The following is an 18,837-nucleotide window of genomic DNA, read 5'->3' as shown; positions in this document are numbered from 1 at the left end:
CTTCCACAGGCCTTGCAGAGTGTAAACAACAACAACCCAGCTTTGTTGTGTATGTAACCATAGGGATTTGTGATGTCACCTAGAACCTTCACAGCAGCGACAGCTTTATGAGGAGCATCAGCACTGCTCTGCCTGAGCAGAACCATCACCGCCATAGGTTGTCAAATAACCCGGGTTTAACCCACACGGGTAAGTCCAATGGGGTGCAGGCATGTCCTCTATGCTTACAGCTTCCCGTGGGTGTTGGTTTGATACCGTTTGGGGACAGCCAAGGAGGCATCTGCAGGCAACAAAGGTAGGTGTGTGCTTGTGTGTGTGTTTCCTATGCAGATCCTAAGCCCAGTGTCACATGCAAGTAGGAGGAGTAAGAAGGGTTCCTGGCAAATCCGGCTTATGGATTGCATTTAAAAAGGCCCCGTGGGAGTGCAATGGGCCCCTGTCTTGCTGCTTAGCAATAATGGTATGGGTTTAGGTTCTGCTGTGTGTACTGGTGGTTGACTGCCCCCCAGCCCAGAGTGTGCATGGAAAATTGTCTGGCAGCCTCCCTGACAGCAAGCAGTGATAGTGCCCATGAAGGGCACCTTGTTGGGCCCGCCCCTTTCACGGTTATCGCTTCTCGGCCTTTTGGCTAAGATCAAGTGTAGTATCTGCATTTGGTCTGGTCGGAAGGTGTCTGTGGTACCCCGCTTCTCGGCCTTGGGGGATTGTCTCTCCTTACGGAGGGACTTCACCCCCTTGCTGCTATTGGGGAGCGGGCTTAGTCCACGGACAACGGGTTGCGATCCCCCTGTCTCTGGGACCTTGTGTCTCAGAAGGCATTTTCGGTACGTTGAGCGTTACCTGTAGCTTCGGAAGCACCTAGGGTACCCCCGACCTCTGCCTTGGGTAAGGGTTCCGCTTTTATAGCGGGATTCCGAGCCCCTGCTGCTATTGGGGAAGGGGCTTAGTCCCTGGGTGTGGAAGATGCCGTTCTCCTGGGCTTTCCCCTCTGGGGAAATGTCGATGCGAAATACCATCCGCATAGAGGTGTCGGAGAGCCATCGTCAGTTGAAGAACCTCCGCTTCATTGCGGAGGTGATTCTTCTTGACTACTTCCGCCTCAATAGGGAGGACATCCTGTGTCTAAATGACCAGGAAAGCCGTGGCCTGTATACCGTCACCTTCACGGCCACGGCGTGTTGCGATAACATCTATGCAACCTTGTCTGGTGCGGACCAGAGGGACGATCGACTCGACGGTCTTTCGTTCCAGTTCCTCTATTGTGAGGAACATATACCGTTGGTGGTGGCTATGCACAGCCCTCATGTGACCACGGAGGATATAGCCACTTTTCTTCGGCGATACTGCGAAGAGGTGCGATTCGCAAACAAAATCTTGAACTCCGTGCGGTTCTGGAACGGCAAGAGGAAGTTCTGGGTCAAGCTCCGTAAGGATCCCGGTGGTATTGGGGGTCTTTGCCATCCGCCCCCAAATTTTGCCATCGGGAGAGTTCGGGGCTTCCTGTTCTATCCTCAAATGCCTATGTATTGCCGAAATTGCTTGAGGTTTGGCCACACCCAGGAGACCTGCGGCGCGGAGCGTGTGATTCGCTGCAATAGGTGTGGCCAAGAAGGTCACATAGCCTCAAGATGTAGCCATACGATAAGGTGCAACCTCTGCGGAGAGGAAAATCACGATTTTAATTCCTGTCCCCATAAAGCAAAAACTACGATGGGTGGGTCAAGGCTGGGCCCACCCAAAGAGGGGACAGGACAAAAGACGTCCTTTTTTAAGATGCCCAAACCCCAGATGGCAGGTACTGATGGGTCCAGGCCCAAGACCTCTGGTGCTCCATCGGGGGGCCCACCGGTGGTAGTGCTAGGGGGAGGCCATGGGGATTCCACGAAGCCCGGGCGGGTGATCGAGTTTACTGCCCGGGAAATTGAAAGACGTCGATCGACTTCCTACCTGGCTCAAGAGCCCGCCGAAACTTCTGAAGGGGGCTCACCTGTGGCGGGTGGCAGCCGACGGGCCTCGGTGGGGGCAAAAGTGGACCCAAAATTGCAGCATAAGCCAGGTACTGGCTTGGCCCAGGGTCGCCCTGCTCCGGACGAAGAGGCCCCGGTGAAAGCCCGCCGGAAGGGGAGCCAGGTGGCCAGGTCTGAGCCCGGTCCTGTTACTCCGCCTATACAGGACAGGGCCAAGAAGACAAGTGGCGCCAAACCAGGGTTTGCTGCCCCGCCAGCAGTGGACCCGGTGGGTAAAACTGGCCATCGTCGATCGATGGGGAAGTTGGAGCAACAGTCCTCAGCAACGCTTGCTGGGGAACAAGCGATGAAAACTTCCCAAGGTAGCGGCAAAGGTTCCGGAAAAGAGGCCTCACAGGCCCCTGTGCAGCAGTTCCAGTCGTCAAATGATGAAAGAAGACGCAGATCCATCAGCCGGGGGCCAGAGATTACATCGAGTGAGAGCAACACAGAGGATATGGACAGCAGTGTGACATTTAAAAGACAAAGAGAAGAAGAAGAGGAAGACATTCAAAGGAAAGCGGCGTGCCGTAGTTCGGACGAGAGCGAGCTCAGGGTCGGGGCATCATCGATCTCAAGCTCCGACCCTCAGAACATCAAGGAGCTGATGACCCCGCAGGCGGGGGATGACGGTACGCAGCTTATTATTGACTTTGATTCTCCAAGCACGGACTCTCCATAAACTATGCCTATCCCTGTAAAAATTGCCTCACTCAATGTGAGGTCCTTAAAGAGCCCTGATCGCAGGGCTGCTTTATTTTCTTATCTAGAGACATGTGACTTTGACCTTTGCCTGCTACAAGAATGTGGAATCCCTAGTAAAATGGACTATAAAGACTTAAAAGAAGACTGGAAGCTGGGCCCATCCATATGGTCCGGTGCAAATGACTGTCGTTCTGTGGGTGTTGGGCTGCTCTGCCGAGGCCAGTCCTTTTCTATTCATACAGTAACTGAGATTGTGCCTGGCAGAGCTCTTTTAATTCATCTATATTTTAATGGACTTTTAATTCGTGTTTTAAATGTGTATGCCCCTCCTGATAAACAGGAGCGGGCAGAACTATTTGAAATTTTACCACTGTTTTGTGTTGGGTCTTCCCCCCTGCTGGTGGGAGGTGATTTTAACTGCATACGTGATGGGGAACACCGGCAGGGTGGGGATATTAATCGTAAAGACCGCACTTCTTACCTGCTTAAAAATTTTATTGATGATTTTAATTTGAAAGATTGCTGGAAGGATCTCTTGCCGGAGGACCCAGGCGCCACATGGTCCAATGGAAGAGTGAGCTCCAGAATCGATTTTATTTTTTCCTCTAGAGCTTTTAAACCCCTGAAATGCACGCTCGAGCAGAATATCTTCTCTGATCATAAGCTCCTCTTGGTGGGCCTGGAGCTAGAGGGGGAGCAAAAAGCAAAAAGGGGCCTCTGGAGATTAAACACCACACTCCTAGAGGACCCTGAGATAAAAGAGGAGTTTGTGCGGACCTACCAATGCTGGCAATCACAAAGAAAACCCCACGAGCCTATGCTGCACTGGTGGGAGGGCACCAAATCTAAAATCAGATTTTTTTTTATCAAAGCAGGTAAGAAGAAGGCAAAAATGGAAAAACAGTGGTTTTATGTTCTTAACATGCGTTTAAATGTACTTTTTAAATTGAAAGAAGCTGGTATGGATGTAGAAAATGATATTTTAAACCTTAAAACTGAAATAAAACATGCCATAGAAAAGAAAGGGAAACAAATCATTTTTAACTCACATGTGCAGCACCTGGAGGAGGGCGAGAAATGTTCCCGTTTCTTTTTTAAAAAAGTGATGAATAGGAGGGATATCATCCAAAACCTTGAGGGTGAATCCACTCCAAAAGGCATGTTAGATGCAGTTTTTAACTTCTACCAGCTTCTTTTTAATAAGAAAGATCTTAATCCATCCTTTTTAGAACATGTTCTTAATTCCCTTGATTTTAAGCTAGATGTTTTAGACCAGGAGGTTTTATCCCGTGATCTTAACTTAGATGAACTTTTATTTGTTTTTAAAAGTTTTTCTAGTGGGAAGGCCCCTGGGGAAGATGGTTTACCCATCGAATTTTATTTAGCTTTTTGGGATATTTTAAAGGATGATATGGTTTTATTGTATAAAGAAACTTTTATTGTTAATGAACTTCCCCCTTCCTGGAGGAGGGGGATTGTATCATTACTTTTTAAAAAGGGTGAAAAGGATATGCTAAAAAATTGGCGCCCCATCACACTTTTAAATGTCGATTATAAAGTTTTAGCCAAGTTATTAGCTGTCCGTTTTAAACCTTTTATTCATAAATTAATTCACCCAAATCAGGTTTGTGGGGTACCTGGAAGGTCTATAGCTGAATCCCTAAATATTTTAAGAGATGTTTTATGGTATTTTAAGGATAGAAATCAAACTGTAGCAATTTTATCCTTAGACTTTGAAAAAGCCTTTGATAGGGTCTCCCATGAATACCTGTTTTTAGTTCTTAAAAAGATGGCAGTGCCTGAAACGATTTTAAGCCGAATCATGCTTTTATACCGATCCTGTTTTAGTCAAGTCTCTGTTAATGGCTTTTTAACCAGCGGTGTTCCTCTTTTATCAGGTGTCAAACAGGGCTGCCCCCTGTCCCCACTCCTTTTTATTTGCGCAATCGAACCACTGATGGCCCTCCTCAGAAAAGACCGGGTAGTAAGAGGCGTACCGATACCTGGTGGAGGAGGGACCCATCTAAAGGTGTTGGGGTACATGGATGATGTCACCATACTGTGCCCGGACTCTCCATCCATGAGGGGGGCATTGAGGAACACCAGCTATTTCTGCGAGGTCTCTGGTTTTAAGCTAAACACAGATAAATGTGACTGTTTTTATATTGGCTCCTGGGATTCATCCATCACCCCAGGAGTCACAATGCAACAGGATCAAATTAAAATTTTAGGTATTGGTTTTAACCAGGTCAATGATGGGAGCCCTAACTGGGATTCAGCTATAGCTAAGATGGAGAAGAAGATTTTAATGTGGAATCTTAGAAACCTTACCATGGAGGGGAAGATTTTAATAATAAAGATGGTTTTACTCCCTATTATGCTATACATTGCCATGGTATTTCCTCCATCTATTTTATACATTAAAAAAGTAACTAGAATTGTTTTTTCTTTTTTATGGGGTTCAAAAATGGAGAAATTAAAGCGTGATTTTATGTACAAAAGTAAAGATAATGGCGGGAAAGATGTTCCTAACCTTTTTACTTTCTTTTACATAAAGTATTTCTGTTTCTGTTTTAAAATTATTAAATCCGATGGCATTTTTAGCTGCTTTTTAAGGTACGCTGCGGGCATGGTTTTTAAAAGATGGTTGCGCATCCCTCTGAACGCTCCGGTGCTTCTGTGTCCCCCAAAACATTATGTGGTGTTGGAAAAGACAGTCAGGCTCCTAGGTCTCCAAGATTTGGAGCCTGACATACTGGGGGACCAGAGAAAGGTATCAAAGGTCCTCAGGCGGAGTGAGGTTACCCTGGCAGTGTCCAATTTCACACAGGCAAGATCCAAAAAGGTATGGCGGAACGTGTACGGGAAGTTTCTGGCGAATGTACACAGGGATCTTGCCTGGGCAATCGTCCACCAGTGCCTCCCTACTCGTGAGTTCCAGCACAGGCGAGGACTGGTGGCGAGAGCCAAGTGCCCGAGAGATGGCTGCGGAGTGGACGAAACGGTGCTGCACATATTTTGGAACTGCCCTTTTGCACGGGAGCTTTGGAGGAAGGTAGGCCCACTTTTGAAGTGGGCCTGCGGCCTAAAAGATTTTAATCACGAATGTGTCTTTTACGGTCTTTTTAACTGCCCCAATTTTAAACAGCAGATGATCTGCTGGATGATTATTAATTGTTTTAAAAATGCCATCTGGAAAGTTAGGAACATCTTACTTTTTAAACATGATTTTATTGATGTTAAAAACTGTATAAAGCTGGCCCTGAGTGAGATGTACATCTATTACCTAAGAGACAAGAAACAGTTGGGGGCCAGCGAGGCAGCATCCATGTGGTGTCTGCCTCTATGGAACGAAATAACAGTATAATCAGTTTTTATGACATTTGTATAATGTTTTATCCTGCCATTTTTATTTTTTCTCCTTTTATTACTGGTTTTATTATTTGTATTTTAAAACTTTTGTGAACCTTTTATTATTTTGCATTTTAAATTTTGTATGGTTTCTTATTTATTCAATAAAATTTTGTTGAAACCTTATCTGTTCTTATCAGTTTTCATGCTGGTGGGGATGGGTGCTGCATGGAGGATGCAGGTGTACCAGGGCTTTCCGGGGCTGGTTCTGAGGAATCAGCTCGACGGCTGCCCCGATGTGACTTGTTCCCTCCGGGTCTCGCCATGAGGCTGAGAGGGTCTAGAGCCGAGGTACTTTTGTGCCTCGGGGAGTGGTGACCCCGAGGTGCCGAAACTCACTGGGAGGATAGGCTCACTGAGTTGAAGCACGGGCACCATAATCTCTTCACCTTGTGGCACTCACCTCTTGATTCCCGGCCTTCTGGCTAGGATCAGAGAAATTTTTATAGATCCGGCCGGATGTCCGGGCAGTATATCTGCACACATTCACTTATTTATTTCTTTTTTGTCTCACTGTGTCACTTTTTGCGTGTTGTGTGTTCACAGGATTGGTCAGGATGCGGTAGCCCTTCTGGGTGTCCCTCCTGGCGGTCTAGGGGAGGTGTGTGTGGCCATTAGGTTCCGCACCTCCCTGCAAACACCCCGGGTACTCCTGCTTTGGCAGGGTACCTACCGTAATCGGCTCTGCGGGCAGATACCTTGGCTAACGCCAAGGGGGATGCCGGGAGCATTTGTGGTCCCCTAGTAGCTTCGGCGAAAAGGGACATCGAACCTGGAACCTCGCAGGTACCTTTTGGTCCGGAGGCGAAGGGTAAGGTTTGTTGGGGGGCCTCTCTCCTATCGGAGAAGGGCTTGCGATAGACCGCATCCTTTGTGCACGTTTTTTTAGTGTAACACGTTTGCACTTTTTCTTGCACTTTGGGTGAATCGAAAGCACGTTCCTCGGCTTTAGATAAAAAAAAAAAAAAAAATCTGTTCTTATCAGTTTAATATCTGATACGTCCCCTATCTGGGGACCATATATTAAATGGATTTTTGAGAACGGGGGCCGATTTCGAAGCTTGCTTCCGTCGCCATATGCATTGACCCGATATGGCAGTATCTTCGGGTACAGTGCACCACCCCCTTACAGGGTTAAAAAGAAAGATTCCTACTTTCATTGCTACCTGCTTGCTGGCTAGCCAGCTAGCCAGCCCTGTGGGCCTTGCTGCTGCTGCAGCCAAAAAACAAAAGGTGGTGCTGCTTCTGCTTGTGTCTGGCCGCTGTTGGAGCGTCCAGGCACAGGACTTCTGCTGCTGCTGACTAAATGGCCTCCTTAATTGGATCATTTGAGTAGCCAGCACACCTGTGCAGGTAGGGCATGACATGATAGGCAGCTGCCTTGATAGCGGGTGGGTGCTGAATGTTCCTAATTGACAAAATAAGATTAATGCTTATGAAGAAATATAAAATCTCATCCCTTCCCCAATATCGCGCCACACCCCTACCCCTTAATTCCCTGGTTGAACTTGATGGACATATGTCTTTTTTCGACCGTACTAACTATGTAACTATGTAACATAACATGGGGGGGGGGGGGGTCTCCTGGCTGTTCACACAGGTGTGTCATTGCTGTACATTGACCATGCATTGCTTCTGTGGTATTGCAAAGGCAAAGACAAATGCTTCCAGCCATCCATTGCACTAATGGATTGGTCATCAGCTGGCTGTCTATGTCCCGCATCAATATAGACCAAAGTACAGAGGGTTAGGCTATGCTATTGTGCACCTACCTGATGCATCAGAAGGTGCGAGGCCCTTGCTAAATTCTGTGCACAGGCTTTGAGATCTATACTTTAGACTGTATCTAAACCTGCTCCAACATGGACTGACATTCTGGCCTACTTTCAGCCGATGCGACTTGTCTGTCGCTGAACAGTCGCTTTTTATGTATTCAGCACCTATGTATAATGTTGTAAAAATGCTCTAGAAGCTAAAGTCGCAGAAATGTCACACATATTTGGCCTGCAACTTTCTGTGCGACAAATTCAGACAGGAAAAATCAGTATAAATCCTTAGAAAATTATCCCCCAGTGTCTCCATCTGCTGGCGGTATTGAATAAGCATTGCTGCACTGATGGGGTATGCATTAGACGAAAAAAAAGAAGAAAAAGAAGAATAATACGCCCAGAAAAGAGGCGAAAAGGAGAAAAACGTAAAAAAACGTGAAAAAAAAGTAAGAGGAAGAGAAGGGAAAAAAAGGTGGAAATGGGTTTAAAAGTGATTTCGGCGGAGAAATATATATATATATATATATATATATATATATATATATATATATACGCGCACACACACACATATATATAAACGTATTCTCCGTTGAGATATTGCAGCCGCTGCTGTGTCCAGGCCCAGGAGCCTTAGCACTGTGCTGTGATGTCACTCAATACCACTGACATCACTAGGTGTAAACAACATCTCTCCTTTGCTGTGTATGTGACTATGGAGCTGTTTGGTGATGTCGTCTATTATGGCCTTCATAGAAGCAACAGGAGATTGTTGCATCCATCTAGAACCCTCAGAACTACAGTGCTATGATGTCACTCACTTCCACAGGCCTTGCAGAGTGTAAACAACAACAACCCAGCTTTGTTGTGTATGTAACCATAGGGATTTGTGATGTCACCTAGAACCTTCACAGCAGCGACAGCTTTATGAGGAGCATCAGCACTGCTCTGCCTGAGCAGAACCATCACCGCCATAGGTTGTCAAATAACCCGGGTTTAACCCACACAGGTAAGTCCAATGGGGTGCAGGCATGTCCTCTATGCTTACAGCTTCCCGTGGGTGTTGGTTTGATACCGTTTGGGGACAGCCAAGGAGGCATCTGCAGGCAACAAAGGTAGGTGTGTGCTTGTGTGTGTGTTTCCTATGCAGATCCTAAGCCCAGTGTCACATGCAAGTAGGAGGAGTAAGAAGGGTTCCTGGCAAATCCGGGTTATGGATTGCATTTAAAAAGGCCCCGTGGGAGTGCAATGGGCCCCTGTCTTGCTGCTTAGCAATAATGGTATGGGTTTAGGTTCTGCTGTGTGTACTGGTGGTTGACTGCCCCCCCAGCCCAGAGTGTGCATGGAAAATTGTCTGGCAGCCTCCCTGACAGCAAGCAGTGATAGTGCCCATGAAGGGCACCTTGTTGGGCCCGCCCCTTTCACGGTTATCGCTTCTCGGCCTTTTGGCTAAGATCAAGTGTAGTATCTGTTCTTATCAGTTTAATATCTGATACGTCCCCTATCTGGGGACCATATATTAAATGGATTTTTGAGAACGGGGGCCGATTTCGAAGCTTGCTTCCGTTGCCCTATGCATTGACCCGATATGGCAGTATCTTCGGGTACAGTGCACCACCCCCTTACAGGGTTAAAAAGAAAGATTCCTACTTTCATTGCTACCTGCTTGCTGGCTAGCCAGCTAGCCAGCCCTGTGGGCCTTGCTGCTGCTGCAGCCAAAAAACAAAAGGTGGTGCTGCTGCTGCTTCTGCTGCTTCTGCTTGTGTCTGGCCGCTGTTGGAGCGTCCAGGCACAGGACTTCTGCTGCTGCTGACTAAATGGCCTCCTTAATTGGATCATTTGAGTAGCCAGCACACCTGTGCAGGTAGGGCATGGCATGATAGGCAGCTGCCTTGATAGCGGGTGGGTGCTGAATGTTCCTAATTGACAAAATAAGATTAATGCTTATGAAGAAATATAAAATCTCATCCCTTCCCCAATATCGCGCCACACCCCTACCCCTTAATTCCCTGGTTGAACTTGATGGACATATGTCTTTTTTCGACCGTACTAACTATGTAACTATGTAACATAACATGGGGGGGGGGGGGGGTCTCCTGGCTGTTCACACAGGTGTGTCATTGCTGTACATTGACCATGCATTGCTTCTGTGGTATTGCAAAGGCAAAGACAAATGCTTCCAGCCATCCATTGCACTAATGGATTGGTCATCAGCTGGCTGTCTATGTCCCGCATCAATATAGACCAAAGTACAGAGGGTTAGGCTATGCTATTGTGCACCTACCTGATGCATCAGAAGGTGCGAGGCCCTTGCTAAATTCTGTGCACAGACTTTGAGATCTATACTTTAGACTGTATCTAAACCTGCTCCAACATGGACTGACATTCTGGCCTACTTTCAGCCGATGTGACTTGTCTGTCGCTGAACAGTCGCTTTTTATGTATTCAGCACCTATGTATAATGTTGTAAAAATGCTCTAGAAGCTAAAGTCGCAGAAATGTCACACATATTTGGCCTGCAACTTTCTGTGCGACAAATTCAGACAGGAAAAATCAGTATAAATCCTTAGAAAATTACCCCCCAGTGTCTCCATCTGCTGGCGGTATTGAATAAGCATTGCTGCACTGATGGGGTATGCATTAGACGAAAAAAAAGAAGAAAAAGAAGAATAATACGCCCAGAAAAGAGGCGAAAAGGAGAAAAACGTAAAAAAACGTGAAAAAAAAGTAAGAGGAAGAGAAGGGAAAAAAAGGTGGAAATGGGTTTAAAAGTGATTTCGGCGGAGAAATATATATATATATATATATATATATATATATATATATATACGCGCACACACACACATATATATAAACGTATTCTCCGTTGAGATATTGCAGCCGCTGCTGTGTCCAGGCCCAGGAGCCTTAGCACTGTGCTGTGATGTCACTCAATACCACTGACATCACTAGGTGTAAACAACATCTCTCCTTTGCTGTGTATGTGACTATGGAGCTGTTTGGTGATGTCGTCTATTATGGCCTTCATAGAAGCAACAGGAGATTGTTGCATCCATCTAGAACCCTCAGAACTACAGTGCTATGATGTCACTCACTTCCACAGGCCTTGCAGAGTGTAAACAACAACAACCCAGCTTTGTTGTGTATGTAACCATAGGGATTTGTGATGTCACCTAGAACCTTCACAGCAGCGACAGCTTTATGAGGAGCATCAGCACTGCTCTGCCTGAGCAGAACCATCACCGCCATAGGTTGTCAAATAACCCGGGTTTAACCCACACAGGTAAGTCCAATGGGGTGCAGGCATGTCCTCTATGCTTACAGCTTCCCGTGGGTGTTGGTTTGATACCGTTTGGGGACAGCCAAGGAGGCATCTGCAGGCAACAAAGGTAGGTGTGTGCTTGTGTGTGTGTTTCCTATGCAGATCCTAAGCCCAGTGTCACATGCAAGTAGGAGGAGTAAGAAGGGTTCCTGGCAAATCCGGGTTATGGATTGCATTTAAAAAGGCCCCGTGGGAGTGCAATGGGCCCCTGTCTTGCTGCTTAGCAATAATGGTATGGGTTTAGGTTCTGCTGTGTGTACTGGTGGTTGACTGCCCCCCAGCCCAGAGTGTGCATGGAAAATTGTCTGGCAGCCTCCCTGACAGCAAGCAGTGATAGTGCCCATGAAGGGCACCTTGTTGGGCCCGCCCCTTTCACGGTTATCGCTTCTCGGCCTTTTGGCTAAGATCAAGTGTAGTATCTGTTCTTATCAGTTTAATATCTGATACGTCCCCTATCTGGGGACCATATATTAAATGGATTTTTGAGAACGGGGGCCGATTTCGAAGCTTGCTTCCGTCGCCCTATGCATTGACCCGATATGGCAGTATCTTCGGGTACAGTGCACCACCCCCTTACAGGGTTAAAAAGAAAGATTCCTACTTTCATTGCTACCTGCTTGCTGGCTAGCCAGCTAGCCAGCCCTGTGGGCCTTGCTGCTGCTGCAGCCAAAAAACAAAAGGTGGTGCTGCTGCTGCTTCTGCTGCTGCTTGTGTCTGGCCGCTGTTGGAGCGTCCAGGCACAGGACTTCTGCTGCTGCTGACTAAATGGCCTCCTTAATTGGATCATTTGAGTAGCCAGCACACCTGTGCAGGTAGGGCATGACATGATAGGCAGCTGCCTTGATAGCGGGTGGGTGCTGAATGTTCCTAATTGACAAAATAAGATTAATGCTTATGAAGAAATATAAAATCTCATCCCTTCCCCAATATCGCGCCACACCCCTACCCCTTAATTCCCTGGTTGAACTTGATGGACATATGTCTTTTTTCGACCGTACTAACTATGTAACTATGTAACATAACATGGGGGGGGGGGGGGGTCTCCTGGCTGTTCACACAGGTGTGTCATTGCTGTACATTGACCATGCATTGCTTCTGTGGTATTGCAAAGGCAAAGACAAATGCTTCCAGCCATCCATTGCACTAATGGATTGGTCATCAGCTGGCTGTCTATGTCCCGCATCAATATAGACCAAAGTACAGAGGGTTAGGCTATGCTATTGTGCACCTACCTGATGCATCAGAAGGTGCGAGGCCCTTGCTAAATTCTGTGCACAGACTTTGAGATCTATACTTTAGACTGTATCTAAACCTGCTCCAACATGGACTGACATTCTGGCCTACTTTCAGCCGATGCGACTTGTCTGTCGCTGAACAGTCGCTTTTTATGTATTCAGCACCTATGTATAATGTTGTAAAAATGCTCTAGAAGCTAAAGTCGCAGAAATGTCACACATATTTGGCCTGCAACTTTCTGTGCGACAAATTCAGACAGGAAAAATCAGTATAAATCCTTAGAAAATTATCCCCCAGTGTCTCCATCTGCTGGCGGTATTGAATAAGCATTGCTGCACTGATGGGGTATGCATTAGACGAAAAAAAAGAAGAAAAAGAAGAATAATACGCCCAGAAAAGAGGCGAAAAGGAGAAAAACGTAAAAAAACGTGAAAAAAAAGTAAGAGGAAGAGAAGGGAAAAAAAGGTGGAAATGGGTTTAAAAGTGATTTCGGCGGAGAAATATATATATATATATATATATATATATATATATATATATATACGCGCACACACACACATATATATAAACGTATTCTCCGTTGAGATATTGCAGCCGCTGCTGTGTCCAGGCCCAGGAGCCTTAGCACTGTGCTGTGATGTCACTCAATACCACTGACATCACTAGGTGTAAACAACATCTCTCCTTTGCTGTGTATGTGACTATGGAGCTGTTTGGTGATGTCGTCTATTATGGCCTTCATAGAAGCAACAGGAGATTGTTGCATCCATCTAGAACCCTCAGAACTACAGTGCTATGATGTCACTCACTTCCACAGGCCTTGCAGAGTGTAAACAACAACAACCCAGCTTTGTTGTGTATGTAACCATAGGGATTTGTGATGTCACCTAGAACCTTCACAGCAGCGACAGCTTTATGAGGAGCATCAGCACTGCTCTGCCTGAGCAGAACCATCACCGCCATAGGTTGTCAAATAACCCGGGTTTAACCCACACAGGTAAGTCCAATGGGGTGCAGGCATGTCCTCTATGCTTACAGCTTCCCGTGGGTGTTGGTTTGATACCGTTTGGGGACAGCCAAGGAGGCATCTGCAGGCAACAAAGGTAGGTGTGTGCTTGTGTGTGTGTTTCCTATGCAGATCCTAAGCCCAGTGTCACATGCAAGTAGGAGGAGTAAGAAGGGTTCCTGGCAAATCCGGGTTATGGATTGCATTTAAAAAGGCCCCGTGGGAGTGCAATGGGCCCCTGTCTTGCTGCTTAGCAATAATGGTATGGGTTTAGGTTCTGCTGTGTGTACTGGTGGTTGACTGCCCCCCAGCCCAGAGTGTGCATGGAAAATTGTCTGGCAGCCTCCCTGACAGCAAGCAGTGATAGTGCCCATGAAGGGCACCTTGTTGGGCCCGCCCCTTTCACGGTTATCGCTTCTCGGCCTTTTGGCTAAGATCAAGTGTAGTATCTGTTCTTATCAGTTTAATATCTGATACGTCCCCTATCTGGGGACCATATATTAAATGGATTTTTGAGAACGGGGGCCGATTTCGAAGCTTGCTTCCGTCGCCCTATGCATTGACCCGATATGGCAGTATCTTCGGGTACAGTGCACCACCCCCTTACAGGGTTAAAAAGAAAGATTCCTACTTTCATTGCTACCTGCTTGCTGGCTAGCCAGCTAGCCAGCCCTGTGGGCCTTGCTGCTGCTGCAGCCAAAAAACAAAAGGTGGTGCTGCTGCTGCTTCTGCTGCTGCTTGTGTCTGGCCGCTGTTGGAGCGTCCAGGCACAGGACTTCTGCTGCTGCTGACTAAATGGCCTCCTTAATTGGATCATTTGAGTAGCCAGCACACCTGTGCAGGTAGGGCATGACATGATAGGCAGCTGCCTTGATAGCGGGTGGGTGCTGAATGTTCCTAATTGACAAAATAAGATTAATGCTTATGAAGAAATATAAAATCTCATCCCTTCCCCAATATCGCGCCACACCCCTACCCCTTAATTCCCTGGTTGAACTTGATGGACATATGTCTTTTTTCGACCGTACTAACTATGTAACTATGTAACATAACATGGGGGGGGGGGGGGGGGTCTCCTGGCTGTTCACACAGGTGTGTCATTGCTGTACATTGACCATGCATTGCTTCTGTGGTATTGCAAAGGCAAAGACAAATGCTTCCAGCCATCCATTGCACTAATGGATTGGTCATCAGCTGGCTGTCTATGTCCCGCATCAATATAGACCAAAGTACAGAGGGTTAGGCTATGCTATTGTGCACCTACCTGATGCATCAGAAGGTGCGAGGCCCTTGCTAAATTCTGTGCACAGACTTTGAGATCTATACTTTAGACTGTATCTAAACCTGCTCCAACATGGACTGACATTCTGGCCTACTTTCAGCCGATGCGACTTGTCTGTCGCTGAACAGTCACTTTTTATGTATTCAGCACCTATGTATAATGTTGTAAAAATGCTCTAGAAGCTAAAGTCGCAGAAATGTCACACATATTTGGCCTGCAACTTTCTGTGCGACAAATTCAGACAGGAAAAATCAGTATAAATCCTTAGAAAATTATCCCCCAGTGTCTCCATCTGCTGGCGGTATTGAATAAGCATTGCTGCACTGATGGGGTATGCATTAGACGAAAAAAAAGAAGAAAAAGAAGAATAATACGCCCAGAAAAGAGGCGAAAAGGAGAAAAACGTAAAAAAACGTGAAAAAAAAGTAAGAGGAAGAGAAGGGAAAAAAAGGTGGAAATGGGTTTAAAAGTGATTTCGGCGGAGAAATATATATATATATATATATATATATATATATATATATATATATATATACGCGCACACACACACATATATATAAACGTATTCTCCGTTGAGATATTGCAGCCGATGCTGTGTCCAGGCCCAGGAGCCTTAGCACTGTGCTGTGATGTCACTCAATACCACTGACATCACTAGGTGTAAACAACATCTCTCCTTTGCTGTGTATGTGACTATGGAGCTGTTTGGTGATGTCGTCTATTATGGCCTTCATAGAAGCAACAGGAGATTGTTGCATCCATCTAGAACCCTCAGAACTACAGTGCTATGATGTCACTCACTTCCACAGGCCTTGCAGAGTGTAAACAACAACAACCCAGCTTTGTTGTGTATGTAACCATAGGGATTTGTGATGTCACCTAGAACCTTCACAGCAGCGACAGCTTTATGAGGAGCATCAGCACTGCTCTGCCTGAGCAGAACCATCACCGCCATAGGTTGTCAAATAACCCGGGTTTAACCCACACAGGTAAGTCCAATGGGGTGCAGGCATGTCCTCTATGCTTACAGCTTCCCGTGGGTGTTGGTTTGATACCGTTTGGGGACAGCCAAGGAGGCATCTGCAGGCAACAAAGGTAGGTGTGTGCTTGTGTGTGTGTTTCCTATGCAGATCCTAAGCCCAGTGTCACATGCAAGTAGGAGGAGTAAGAAGGGTTCCTGGCAAATCCGGGTTATGGATTGCATTTAAAAAGGCCCTGTGGGAGTGCAATGGGCCCCTGTCTTGCTGCTTAGCAATAATGGTATGGGTTTAGGTTCTGCTGTGTGTACTGGTGGTTGACTGCCCCCCAGCCCAGAGTGTGCATGGAAAATTGTCTGGCAGCCTCCCTGACAGCAAGCAGTGATAGTGCCCATGAAGGGCACCTTGTTGGGCCCGCCCCTTTCACGGTTATCGCTTCTCGGCCTTTTGGCTAAGATCAAGTGTAGTATCTGTTCTTATCAGTTTAATATCTGATACGTCCCCTATCTGGGGACCATATATTAAATGGATTTTTGAGAACGGGGGCCGATTTCGAAGCTTGCTTCCGTCGCCCTATGCATTGACCCGATATGGCAGTATCTTCGGGTACAGTGCACCACCCCCTTACAGGGTTAAAAAGAAAGATTCCTACTTTCATTGCTACCTGCTTGCTGGCTAGCCAGCTAGCCAGCCCTGTGGGCCTTGCTGCTGCAGCCAAAAAACAAAAGGTGGTGCTGCTGCTGCTTCTGCTGCTTCTGCTTCTGCTTGTGTCTGGCCGCTGTTGGAGCGTCCAGGCACAGGACTTCTGCTGCTGCTGACTAAATGGCCTCCTTAATTGGATCATTTGAGTAGCCAGCACACCTGTGCAGGTAGGGCATGACATGATAGGCAGCTGCCTTGATAGCGGGTGGGTGCTGAATGTTCCTAATTGACAAAATAAGATTAATGCTTATGAAGAAATATAAAATCTCATCCCTTCCCCAATATCGCGCCACACCCCTACCCCTTAATTCCCTGGTTGAACTTGATGGACATATGTCTTTTTTCGACCGTACTAACTATGTAACTATGTAACATAACATGGGGGGGGGGGGGTCTCCTGGCTGTTCACACAGGTGTGTCATTGCTGTACATTGACCATGCATTGCTTCTGTGGTATTGCAAAGGCAAAGACAAATGCTTCCAGCCATCCATTGCACTAATGGATTGGTCATCAGCTGGCTGTCTATGTCCCGCATCAATATAGACCAAAGTACAGAGGGTTAGGCTATGCTATTGTGCACCTACCTGATGCATCAGAAGGTGCGAGGCCCTTGCTAAATTCTGTGCACAGACTTTGAGATCTATACTTTAGACTGTATCTAAACCTGCTCCAACATGGACTGACATTCTGGCCTACTTTCAGCCGATGCGACTTGTCTGTCGCTGAACAGTCGCTTTTTATGTATTCAGCACCTATGTATAATGTTGTAAAAATGCTCTAGAAGCTAAAGTCGCAGAAATGTCACACATATTTGGCCTGCAACTTTCTGTGCGACAAATTCAGACAGGAAAAATCAGTATAAATCCTTAGAAAATTATCCCCCAGTGTCTCCATCTGCTGGCGGTATTGAATAAGCATTGCTGCACTGATGGGGTATGCATTAGACGAAAAAAAAGAAGAAAAAGAAGAATAATACGCCCAGAAAAGAGGCGAAAAGGAGAAAAACGTAAAAAAAACGTGAAAAAAAAGTAAGAGGAAGAGAAGGGAAAAAAAGGTGGAAATGGGTTTAAAAGTGATTTCGGCGGAGAAATATATATATATATATATATATATATATATATATATATATATACGCGCACACACACACATATATATAAACGTATTCTCCGTTGAGATATTGCAGCCGCTGCTGTGTCCAGGCCCAGGAGCCTTAGCACTGTGCTGTGATGTCACTCAATACCACTGACATCACTAGGTGTAAACAACATCTCTCCTTTGCTGTGTATGTGACTATGGAGCTGTTTGGTGATGTCGTCTATTATGGCCTTCATAGAAGCAACAGGAGATTGTTGCATCCATCTAGAACCCTCAGAACTACAGTGCTATGATGTCACTCACTTCCACAGGCCTTGCAGAGTGTAAACAACAACAACCCAGCTTTGTTGTGTATGTAACCATAGGGATTTGTGATGTCACCTAGAACCTTCACAGCAGCGACAGCTTTATGAGGAGCATCAGCACTGCTCTGCCTGAGCAGAACCATCACCGCCATAGGTTGTCAAATAACCCGGGTTTAACCCACACAGGTAAGTCCAATGGGGTGCAGGCATGTCCTCTATGCTTACAGCTTCCCGTGGGTGTTGGTTTGATACCGTTTGGGGACAGCCAAGGAGGCATCTGCAGGCAACAAAGGTAGGTGTGTGCTTGTGTGTGTGTTTCCTATGCAGATCCTAAGCCCAGTGTCACATGCAAGTAGGAGGAGTAAGAAGGGTTCCTGGCAAATCCGGGTTATGGATTGCATTTAAAAAGGCCCCGTGGGAGTGCAATGGGCCCCTGTCTTGCTGCTTAGCAATAATGGTATGGGTTTAGGTTCTGCTGTGTGTACTGGTGGTTGACTGCCCCCCAGCCCAGAGTGTGCATGGAAAATTGTCTGGCAGCCTCCCTGACAGCAAGCAGTGATAGTGCCCATGAAGGGCACCTTGTTGGTTCCGCCCCTTTCACGGTTATCGCTTCTCGGCCTTTTGGCTAAGATCAAGTGTAGTATCTGTTCTTATCAGTTTAATATCTGATACGTCCCCTATCTGGGGACCATATATTAAATGGATTTTTGAGAACGGGGGCCGATTTCGAAGCTTGCTTCCGTCGCCCTATGCATTGACCCGATATGGCAGTATCTTCGGGTACAGTGCACCACCCCCTTACAGGGTTAAAAAGAAAGATTCCTACTTTCATTGCTACCTGCTTGCTGGTTAGCCAGCTAGCCAGCCCTGTGGGCCTTGCTGCTGCTGCTGCAGCCAAAAAACAAAAGGTGGTGCTGCTGCTGCTTCTGCTGCTTCTGCTTGTGTCTGGCCGCTGTTGGAGCGTCCAGGCACAGGACTTCTGCTGCTGCTGACTAAATGGCCTCCTCAATTGGATCATTTGAG

The 18,837-nt window shown here is 46.6% G+C and overlaps 6 non-coding genes and 1 pseudogene across 6 annotated transcripts; all 7 read left to right on the top strand.

Moving 5' to 3' along the window:
* Window positions 1-608: 608 nt before the first annotated feature.
* On the top strand, window positions 609-826 carry LOC130328836 (U2 spliceosomal RNA; annotated as a pseudogene).
* A 6,237-nt stretch (window positions 827-7,063) lies between these two features.
* Window positions 7,064-7,246, top strand: LOC130328832 (U2 spliceosomal RNA). The gene has a single exon (XR_008872694.1). It is a non-coding gene; the product is annotated as a U2 spliceosomal RNA (small nuclear RNA).
* A 2,071-nt stretch (window positions 7,247-9,317) lies between these two features.
* LOC130328798 (U2 spliceosomal RNA) lies at window positions 9,318-9,508 on the top strand. The gene has a single exon (XR_008872664.1). It is a non-coding gene; the product is annotated as a U2 spliceosomal RNA (small nuclear RNA).
* A 2,082-nt stretch (window positions 9,509-11,590) lies between these two features.
* On the top strand, window positions 11,591-11,781 carry LOC130328821 (U2 spliceosomal RNA). The gene has a single exon (XR_008872685.1). It is a non-coding gene; the product is annotated as a U2 spliceosomal RNA (small nuclear RNA).
* A 2,081-nt stretch (window positions 11,782-13,862) lies between these two features.
* On the top strand, window positions 13,863-14,053 carry LOC130328809 (U2 spliceosomal RNA). The gene has a single exon (XR_008872674.1). It is a non-coding gene; the product is annotated as a U2 spliceosomal RNA (small nuclear RNA).
* Window positions 14,054-16,142: 2,089 nt separating this feature from the next.
* LOC130328797 (U2 spliceosomal RNA) lies at window positions 16,143-16,333 on the top strand. The gene has a single exon (XR_008872663.1). It is a non-coding gene; the product is annotated as a U2 spliceosomal RNA (small nuclear RNA).
* Window positions 16,334-18,419: 2,086 nt separating this feature from the next.
* Window positions 18,420-18,610, top strand: LOC130328785 (U2 spliceosomal RNA). The gene has a single exon (XR_008872652.1). It is a non-coding gene; the product is annotated as a U2 spliceosomal RNA (small nuclear RNA).
* Window positions 18,611-18,837: the final 227 nt, after the last annotated feature.

The sequence above is a fragment of the Hyla sarda genome, unplaced genomic scaffold (assembly GCF_029499605.1).
Source record: "Hyla sarda isolate aHylSar1 unplaced genomic scaffold, aHylSar1.hap1 scaffold_314, whole genome shotgun sequence".
Lineage (NCBI taxonomy): Eukaryota > Metazoa > Chordata > Amphibia > Anura > Hylidae > Hyla > Hyla sarda.
The sequence above is the reverse complement of the archived record's forward strand: the minus strand, read 5'-3'. Positions and strand labels throughout refer to the sequence as shown.